We start from the raw sequence: 9,000 nt of genomic DNA on the forward strand, positions 1-9,000 counted from the left end.
GGAGGACCTGCAAGTATTGTATTTCAAATGGGATTTGCTCTGCTGAAGTCCTGTGCATCATGATGAGAATAAGTTGTACTTTTAGTATAGAGGGTTCATTAGGGAATCATCCTCTGGCTTGTGTATTTTCCACCTTGCGGAAAGGGGAATTGACATTTTAGTCACTTATGGAAATAGAATTGCATTAAAAAAAGAAATGTATTCTATTAGTCAGACTTGGATATCAGAGTCCTTTGTCAATGTAATCGTCCCTAAAGCCCCTTAATTCAGCTCCTCTCAGATTCCACCAAGATTTTGTAAAGTGTACAGCTAGTAATTGTAAAAAATCGGTTCCTACAGCCAAGTGACTGCTTAGTGACTAGAAAACATAGATTCTTAATGTGTTTGCACAAAGTTTAGCAATTGTTTAAGGTCTGGTTTTATCCCACTGTTTTATGACTTAACATTGGAATAATTTTTTTTGCCTTTTTGCAAAGCCTTAGTGATCTGTATGTTGGTTTGCTAATTTCATGCTCTTCTGATACATGAAATTAAGCTTCAAATACAACAAGTTACCTGCATTCTAAACAATTTGTGATGCTCACCAAAAACAAAAATCCCTTAAATGTTTAAAATTATATTTTGCACCTTTGCTGGCCATTATGTGGGTCTGTAAACCAAGGGGCTGCTGTGTCTCATGCTGTTAATCTTGGAAATTAGACTAAAAATACTGCCTGCCTTTCAGATATGTCACTAATCAAACTCCATTTTCTCTCTGCGAGACAGTACGTCTCTACCTATTACATTTTGTTCTCTTGCCCTCGATAGCACCAAATAAATTATTTTCTTAATCATGTTTTGCTTAGTCCTGCCTTGAGTGTAGGGGACTGGACTGGAAGACCCCTCGAGGTCCTGTCCAGTCCTACAATTCTGTTAATGATGTGGTCAGTTTAGTATGTCCCTTCTCTACCTCATTTAATCTAGTTACATTTAGAAGAGCTGTAGAAGTCACCAGCCTTGAGGAGTCCTCTCTTTATCATGGATGGGTGGGGCAAGTCATCCGCAGGGCAGAGAGTCAACCAAAAGCATGCAAATACTGGCCAGTAAGCATGGCGGGTGTGGGGAACAACCAAGCCAACGTTCTCTCTCTCTGTCCGGTCTGTCAAGGATAGTGACAAGATCACTCCATTTCCTGGGATAGTGAGGGTGTTCGTCTGAAGCGAACGCTGCTCTTGAGCACCCGCATTAATAACGCCCGCTATCGTTAATATTTTTGAGTACGTGAATGGCGTGCTGAGGTTGGTGCATCCCTTTGGTTTGCCTGGAGTTTCCTGACTCTCCTTTTGGTTGGCAAGGATATGACAGCCCCAATGTCTGCAGGTAGCAGGAAGTTTTTTCTAGTGCCACTTTCAGTCATTCCATGGTGTAATGCCCACGAGTGAGGGTTTACACACCCCCATATGTAATGAGTGGAGGGAAAGGTAATTTAGGCAGAGGGCCAGGTACGATTAAAAAAACTAACTTGATTTGGCAGCAATATCCCTGTTTTTTCTCTTATTTGCCGGGAGCGATTTGTTTCCAGTTGGAACCTTCTGCTTGTTCTTGTGCAGAGCACAAGTCACAATATGAACTCTATACCCCAGTGCAGTGAAGGGAAAATCTGAAATTAGACCGTTAAAATTTCCTGATCTCAGTGCAATTAATCCAGACATCCCTCTCCTTTCCCTCGTTTTTCAGGATTGTCTTGTCTTTCTCCTGTCGGTTGTTCTTGCCGTTGCTGTCAGCCCCTATTCCTCTCCTTGGAGGTGGATGAGATATGGTTGCAGTGTGCACGCTTGGCCCAGGTCTTCTGTCTAAACTATTCTATGGATAAAACTGACCTAGGGCAGCCCTTCTGTTCCTTCCTCTGAACCTCTGCCAATATTTCCCACACACCTAGGCTAGAAGAGATTTCAGGTTTGCCTACCCATGTTCAGAGGCCTCCAGTTTGGCCCTTAAGACACCACCTCTCTGAGATCAGCTGGTATGGGTTTTTTTTTTTTAAATGCTTCTCCCTCCGAGCCCAGGTGGCTGGAACCTTTTCAATTATACACAGAAGTGCAGGCTTGTCGTGCGTTCTGTAGAGTGGAGCTTGTCAGAATTCTGTGTGACCACAAATTCTATTTTAAAATAGAAGAAGGATATGTGGATAAGGCCTGTGTCAGCGAGGGGAGGAAGTTTGTACAGTGCTGTGTGTATGTTGTTACTCTGTCGAGTTACGTAATCTATCCTGTGCTGAAATTGGATGCAAAAGACAAGTGCCTAGATCCTCATCCCCATCTTAGAGCATCAGGTAGTGCTTTCTCTCATGCAAGAATGGTGCATTGTGGTAGCAGGGTGTGGGAAGGAGGACAGGTGTGTGAAGTCGTGTCTGCTCCGGTGTTTCTGGGCTGGCTCAGCAGCTCTAGAGGCCTGTTACTGCCTGCACAAGTTGGAGCAGCCCTGCATCTGATCTAAATTTGTGTTCGTGAGGTTAGGTTCTGGAGGAAAGTGGCAAATGTAACCTATGCACCTGAGAACTTGGCCCTGTAGTAGGAAGAGAGCCTAAGACATAAGCCCTTGTGTCAGAGGCCTGCTATGAGGTAGGACCTGCTCACAAAATCTGGCAAGAACAGGGCTGATATTGCAGAAATACATATTCCTAAGAAGTGCTAGTCACAGAGTGCTCACACAAACACATCCTGATATCAAGTGGTACCAGAACATCCCACTATCAAGGATGGTACAAAAACATTCCCCAAGGATAACAGGAACACACTGACCCCTCCTAAAAGATAAGGTCAGGAAAACTACGTAATAAAAATGTTTTACTTAAACCAACATATACAAGGTGATAACTAGCCACAGCTATGTCAGAGGCAGGCTGTAACTTGTTTGTATTGGGGTATAAAGATGTATCTCAGAGGGAGTATCTTTGTCCAGCGGAGGGGGGGAAGGGAAAGTCCTGCCATTCACTGAGCTCTGTCCATTATCACGGGCGTACGTCTTAATATCCTCGTAGAGTCTACCAGGTGCTATTACCGTGCTTCATCAACAATTAACCTGGCCTGGTGCCTTCGCACCTTAACAGATCTTGTGGTCATTGGGCGGTTTGCTCAAGGTCTGCTGTGCCGGCTATTTGTGCAGAGCAGGGAAAACACACACACAGCCAAACCTCTTCCACCAGGCCCTAGAACTGGAAAAGCAGTTACCCACCCCCTGCCACTTCCAGCATGGGTAACTGCCTTTAAGCCACCTCATAGCAACCCGCACTGGGCAAATCCTGGCCAGATGCAATTGTGGGGGGTGGGCTCTGAGTCCGTTGCAATAAAGGGGGGTTGCTGGAGCCTGTTAGGGGGCTGCTAATAGAGAGAGAACCCATCGGATGAAGGGCTAGATGCGGGAGCAAGGCATGTTCCAATCAGACCTGGCATCCATACACCACAACACTGCTGTCAATGGAGCAGTGCCTGCCAGTGCTGGGCTCAAGAGGGGCCTTCCTTCTGCAACGCCCCGCCCAGTCCATTCACAGAGGGGACCACAGTTTAGGAGCAGGTTATCTCTAACCTTGCTGCCTTGAGCACCCCTGACGTGATGTGCTAAACCACGTGTTTGGCCCTGTGCTAACATTGCCGCTCTACCTGATTCTGCCATGACAGCCAGGAAAGAACCTGGAATTCGCCAGGGATCTGTGAGAAACCATCTGTTCTGAAGGAAGCTCAGCTGCTCGAACTGGTCTCCTAGTGAAAGGGGCATTGAGACAATGGAGCAGTGCCTTGCCCCTCCCACGCACACACCAGGAACTAGGCTCAAACCAAACCCACACCTTAAAACACCAGGAAATGCAGTTAGGATACTGGCTTCCATCCTCCACCTTTAACTCCGTGGCTTGGCAATGGCAGTAGCTCAGTGGTTTGAGCATTGGCCTGCTAAACCCAGGGTTGAGAGTTCAATCCTTGAGAGGGCCATTTAGGAATCGGGGGCAAAAAATCTGTCTGGGGATTGGTCCTGCTTTGAGCAGAGGGTTGGACTAGATACCTCCTGAGGTCCCTTCCAGCCCTATGATTCCCATCGCTAGCAAAGCTGCTGCTTGCCATGGGCCCAGCCCAACTCTGCATCATGGCCCCTATTCATGCGCTCTCGGCCCTTCCCTGGGCTCGGTATGGGAGCCACACAGGCCTTGTGGCTAGTTGGCAGACATCAGGCGGGCCCAGCACCGGGTAGCACAGGTCCCATGGGGTGGTGTCAGTAATAACTGGGAGTAGAATGGTATGTCACCTCTTCCACCCTACCATAGCAGCATAACCGGCCATAGTGGGTCAGGCCAAAGGTCCAGCTAGCCCATTATCCTGTCTTCTGACGGGCCAGTGCCAGATGCTTCAAAGGTGATTAACAGAACAGGGCAATTAGCGAGTGAGCCATCCCCTGTTATCCAGGCCCAGCTTCTGGCAGTGAAAGGTTTAGGGACACCCAGCACTTGGGGTTCCAGCCTTGGCTAATAGCCATTGATGGACCCATCCTTCAGGAACTTTGTAATTCTTTTTTAAACCCATTTACAGTTTTTGCCTTCATAACAGCCTGTGGCAAAAAGTGCCACAGGCTGACGGTGCGTTGTGTGAAGAAATATTTCCTTTTTTGTTGTTTTAAACTATCTGCCTAGCAGTGTCATGGGGTGACCCCCCCCCCCCCCCAGGATTCATGTGTTACGTGAAGGGGTAAATAACGCTTCCTCAGCCACACCATTCATGATGTTCTAGTTCGCTATCATGCCCCTTAAGCTGAACAGTCCCAGTCATTTTACTCTCACCTCAGAGGGAAGCTGTTCCATACCCCAATCATTTCTGGTGCCACTTTCTAATCTGTCAGATGGGGGCGACCAGAACTGTATGCAGCATTCAAGGTGTGGGCGTCCCGTGGATTAATATAGTACTAAGCTATTTACTGTCTTCTTAGCTATCCCGGGCCTAATAGTGACGACCAAAAACTGCCCTATTGTTCACATGCCCCATGACCTCTGTGCCGCACCAGTTCTCCAGGGAGCACGAGCTCCAGCAGGTGTTCTCAGTGAGGGGTGAGGTAATACCATCTCCCTGGGGCCTCCTTTGTGGGGGTGGGGGAAAACGGTTACGCTGCTGTGTGGGGACTCCTTAAAGCATTGAGTGAAGGGGGCAGTGCATTGTTGGGGGGGGGGGGGGGGGGGGGGAGAAGCCATTCCTGGGTGGCGAAACATCATGTTCTGTTTGCGTGCATGTACGTCCGAGGTGTCAGTGTCCTGTTACCAGCTCCTTTGTTGTGGGTGAGACACAGGCACGGCCCAGCAACCTTAAAGCCCTTGTCACAAAGCTTTTTGTTAGTGAATTGCCCTGGTTTGTTGAGCCCGTGAGGGGTTGTGACAGAGGGGCCTGCTTTGCTGCCTGTCAGCACCCCCTTAGCCTGGCCCTGGCTACCCATGAGGAGAGGGCAGCTAGTAACCGAGGGCTGGCAGGGAGCAAGGGCCAAGCCCTTGGAGTCCAGGGCTCTATCGGAGGTGCGTTAGACGCCCGCGGCTGGTGCAGGCTCAGGCTAAGGGGCTGGTTAATTGTGATGCAGCCATTTGGGCTGGAGCTCAGGCCCCTGGGGGGGTGGGAGGGGGCCCAGCATTTGGGTTGCAGCTCAATTATCCAGCCCCTTAACCTAAGCCCCGCAAGGCTGCGTCAGCTGGCACGGGCCACGGGGTTGCCAGGTGGCTGGTTTTTCAACCGCAACCCCCAGTCGAAAAGGGACCCTGGCGGCTCCTGTCACCACCGCCGCCCGGCCTGTTAAAAGTCCAGTTGGTGGCATAGCGGGGCTGGCAGACTCCCTGCAGCTCCTGGGAAGAAGCCAGCATGTCCCGCCGGCTCCTAGGCAACGGGGCGGCCACGGGGGCTCCTTGCGCTGCCCCCACCCCGAGTCCCAGCTCCACAGATCCCATTAGGCAGGAACCACAGCCAATGGGTGCTGCAGCAGCGGTGCCTGCGGGCGGGGCCCGTGCGCAGAGCCCCCTGGCCACCCCTCTGCTAGGAGCTGGAGCGACGTGTTGCCACTGCCCGGGAGCCGCCTGAGGTGAGCACCGCCCAGAGCCCGTACCCCGAAACCTCTCCCATACCCCCCATCACTCCAAACCCCCCACCCCACAGCCCCCTCCTGTGCCCCAACCCCCCTCATTCCTGGCTCCACCCCCACAGCCGGTGCCCCAACGCTCTGCCCCAGACCAGTGAAAGTGAGCGAGGGTGGGGGGGCATGGCGGGAGCAGGGCCTCAGGGCAGGGAGTGGCACAGTGGTGGGCAGTTTTCTGCAATAAGCAAGTTGGCAACCCTAACTGGCCAGCCAGAGGCGTCTAACTGCAGTGGAGACAGACCCCAATTGCCCGTCCGGGCCCAGTGCCGGGACAACAGGGGTGCACCCTGCAGGGGGCAGCTGAGGGAGGGGTACCCACAGCCCCTTGATGGGGGAGGAAGGAGCTCAGAGCGGGTGGGGGCGGGTAGGCGAGGCAGCCCGCAGCTGGGCCCCATGGAGGGGGACTCACCCAAGGTGTGAACTGCACTAGTCATGTCAATGGGTTGTTCCTCCCCCACCGCCCTGGGGCATGTAGTGCCTCCTCAGCCCCCTGGCCCCACGCAGGCGCCAATACACAGCTAATAGCAATGCTCCTTTCATGCCCAATGGCGCCAGGGTTTGTTTTCTCTCTCGCTCACACACCCACACAGCGTTTGTTTCCCTCTAAAACGTCAGCATGGCCAGCGGCCGTGTCTGTTCGCTGAAAGCTGGGGGGAGGGGGGGGGGGCAATGTTGCTGTTGTTTTTTTAAGCTAAATGAACAATTGTTTCAACTACATTGTTTGATAATTTGCTTAATACCAAAAAAGAGACATTTTTGTGACGAACGAAACACGTGTCAGCAATGTTCCCACAGTGTCACAAATACGTTTATTGGGGGGGGTGCATGTGGCAATTTGGACTAATCCCACCCCCCGCGCGCTCCCCTATTTTCATGCACAGAGGAGCTGGCCCTGAGCGCTAGCTGCACAAAGGGGCGTACGGCGGTGCCTACCTGCTGCACTCCGGCGGGCGCGACTGTCAGTCACAGGCGCACTGCAGCGAGTTGCAGGGCTGCCGGTAAAGCAGGCCCCAGGGCACTTCCATTTCTGCCAGTGGGCCCATACAGCAGTGCCCAAGGCCTGGTGCACGGGGCCCTACCGCACACACCTCTGCTGAGCAGATGGCAATGGAACAAATGCCCAGTTTTGCCCAAAACATTGGGATGTCCGGGGCCAAAACTGGCCATATGCAATTGCTAGGCTGGGGGTCCCCAAACTTTTTCAGTCACCACCCCCACCACCAGGAGCAGCCCCTTCCCTTGTTGGGGCTGACCTGGGCCCCACCACGTCCTGTCCCCCCCCCCCCCCGAGCCCTCCTATGGTGGTGCGCTCCACAGTTTGGAGACCAGTGCCCTAGGCTATAGTACGAGCCACCCAGGGAGCCTGGGCAGCTGTGGGGAGCCCCAAGCCTTCCACCTGCCCTGGGAGAGGGGGTCTGAGAGCAGCGCCCCAGGGCAGGTGGAGGGTCCAGGGCTCCTCACAGCAGCCGGGCTCCCTGGGCAGCCCGGCTTCTGGCCAGTCAGGGGCATGGCCTTGGGGGACAGGGAGGAGCAGGGGGCAGGGCCCCATGGCAGGGAGGATTTGGGTGGGGGGGCCCCAAATGTTCTCTGTACCCAGGACCCCAATAAATCTTAATCCGCCTCTGCCTGAGAGTCAAAATACTCACAGCATCTCAGGCCCTGAAGGAGGCGCTCTGTGGTGGTCAACCTCAGGGTCCTTGGGGCTAAGGAGATGCCACTTTCTATAACATGTTCCCTTGGGGTGTGGGGGGTGGGTCCCTTTAGAAATCCAACCAAGAGTTTTGCTGCTTCAAGCAGTGAGGTAGCCGATCCAGTGCCAGTGTGGGAGGGAGTTGGCACATGGCAGCTGGCAGGGGACAGGAACCGGCAGGGCTGCTCGGTGGAGGAGGTGCAAGATTGTGATGGGTGTCCTGTGATCTCCAGGTTTAACCCGCCCCTGCTGTGCGTCCGGTGGGGGACTCTTGGTGGAGCAACGAGGAGGAAGCTAAACGCCTGGGGATTCCTACATCGGCTGGTGTGTAGGCGCCCCTGGCACTTCTGCTGTGCCTAAAAAAGGAAAACGACACCACGCCTAAAGCAGTGTGTATATCTGGGGGGGGGTCGTTTGGTTTATTGTCCAGCTTCTAAAACTAGAGAACGAAGATGAGAGCTTGAAAAATACAGGGCGGGCAGCGTCCTGCTAACCCCAGTTGTCTTGACCATTCACTTGAGTTTTGCGTCTTTCCCCACCAGGACTGTGCCCAACAAAGCCGCTCTAGCACGTCGCCCGACACCCTGGTTTGCTTGCTCCTTGCCAGGCAAGTGTGTGACCCCAGAGCACCTCCAGGGGCACCCTCCAGCCTTCCCTTGCAGTCGCGGCCTACAGGGCTGGACAGAGAACACTACAGACTCTCACAGCAGCCGGGTCGCACTCTGGTTGCGTCTCTTGGACCTTTTTTTCTTTTCTTACAAAGGTTTAGCTGGGTTTGAGGGAAAATTAGATGTTTTAAAAACTAAAATACCAGGTTAAAAATAGGTATTTCCACTTTCCTGGCCCGGTGGTTGGTGAATACAAAAGCTGGTCAGAAAACATCAATATCTGAAATTTTTCAACAGGAAAAAAAAAAGGCAACATTTTTGGGCAAAAATATGTTCCTTTTTTTTTTGGCCTTCTCTAGTAACCACAGTGTCTTACTTGGGAGTGCCAGTGGGAGCCTGTCCACCCGTTACAGCTTATTCCAAGTGAGCGCCGTGTTTGTGCGTTGGCTGGTCCGTTCACTACTGACGGGCGGGGGGTGGGGGGGCAGCTCAGCCAGCCTGAAGTTTTCTTGCGTTCCCCATCAGTGATTCCGCCCAGGTCTCTCGGCTGCTCGCTTGAATTTAGGGGTC

The sequence above is a fragment of the Terrapene carolina genome, unplaced genomic scaffold, assembly GCF_002925995.2.
Source record: "Terrapene carolina triunguis isolate 2854851 unplaced genomic scaffold, T_m_triunguis-2.0 Scaffold131, whole genome shotgun sequence".
Classification (NCBI taxonomy): Eukaryota; Metazoa; Chordata; order Testudines; family Emydidae; genus Terrapene; species Terrapene triunguis.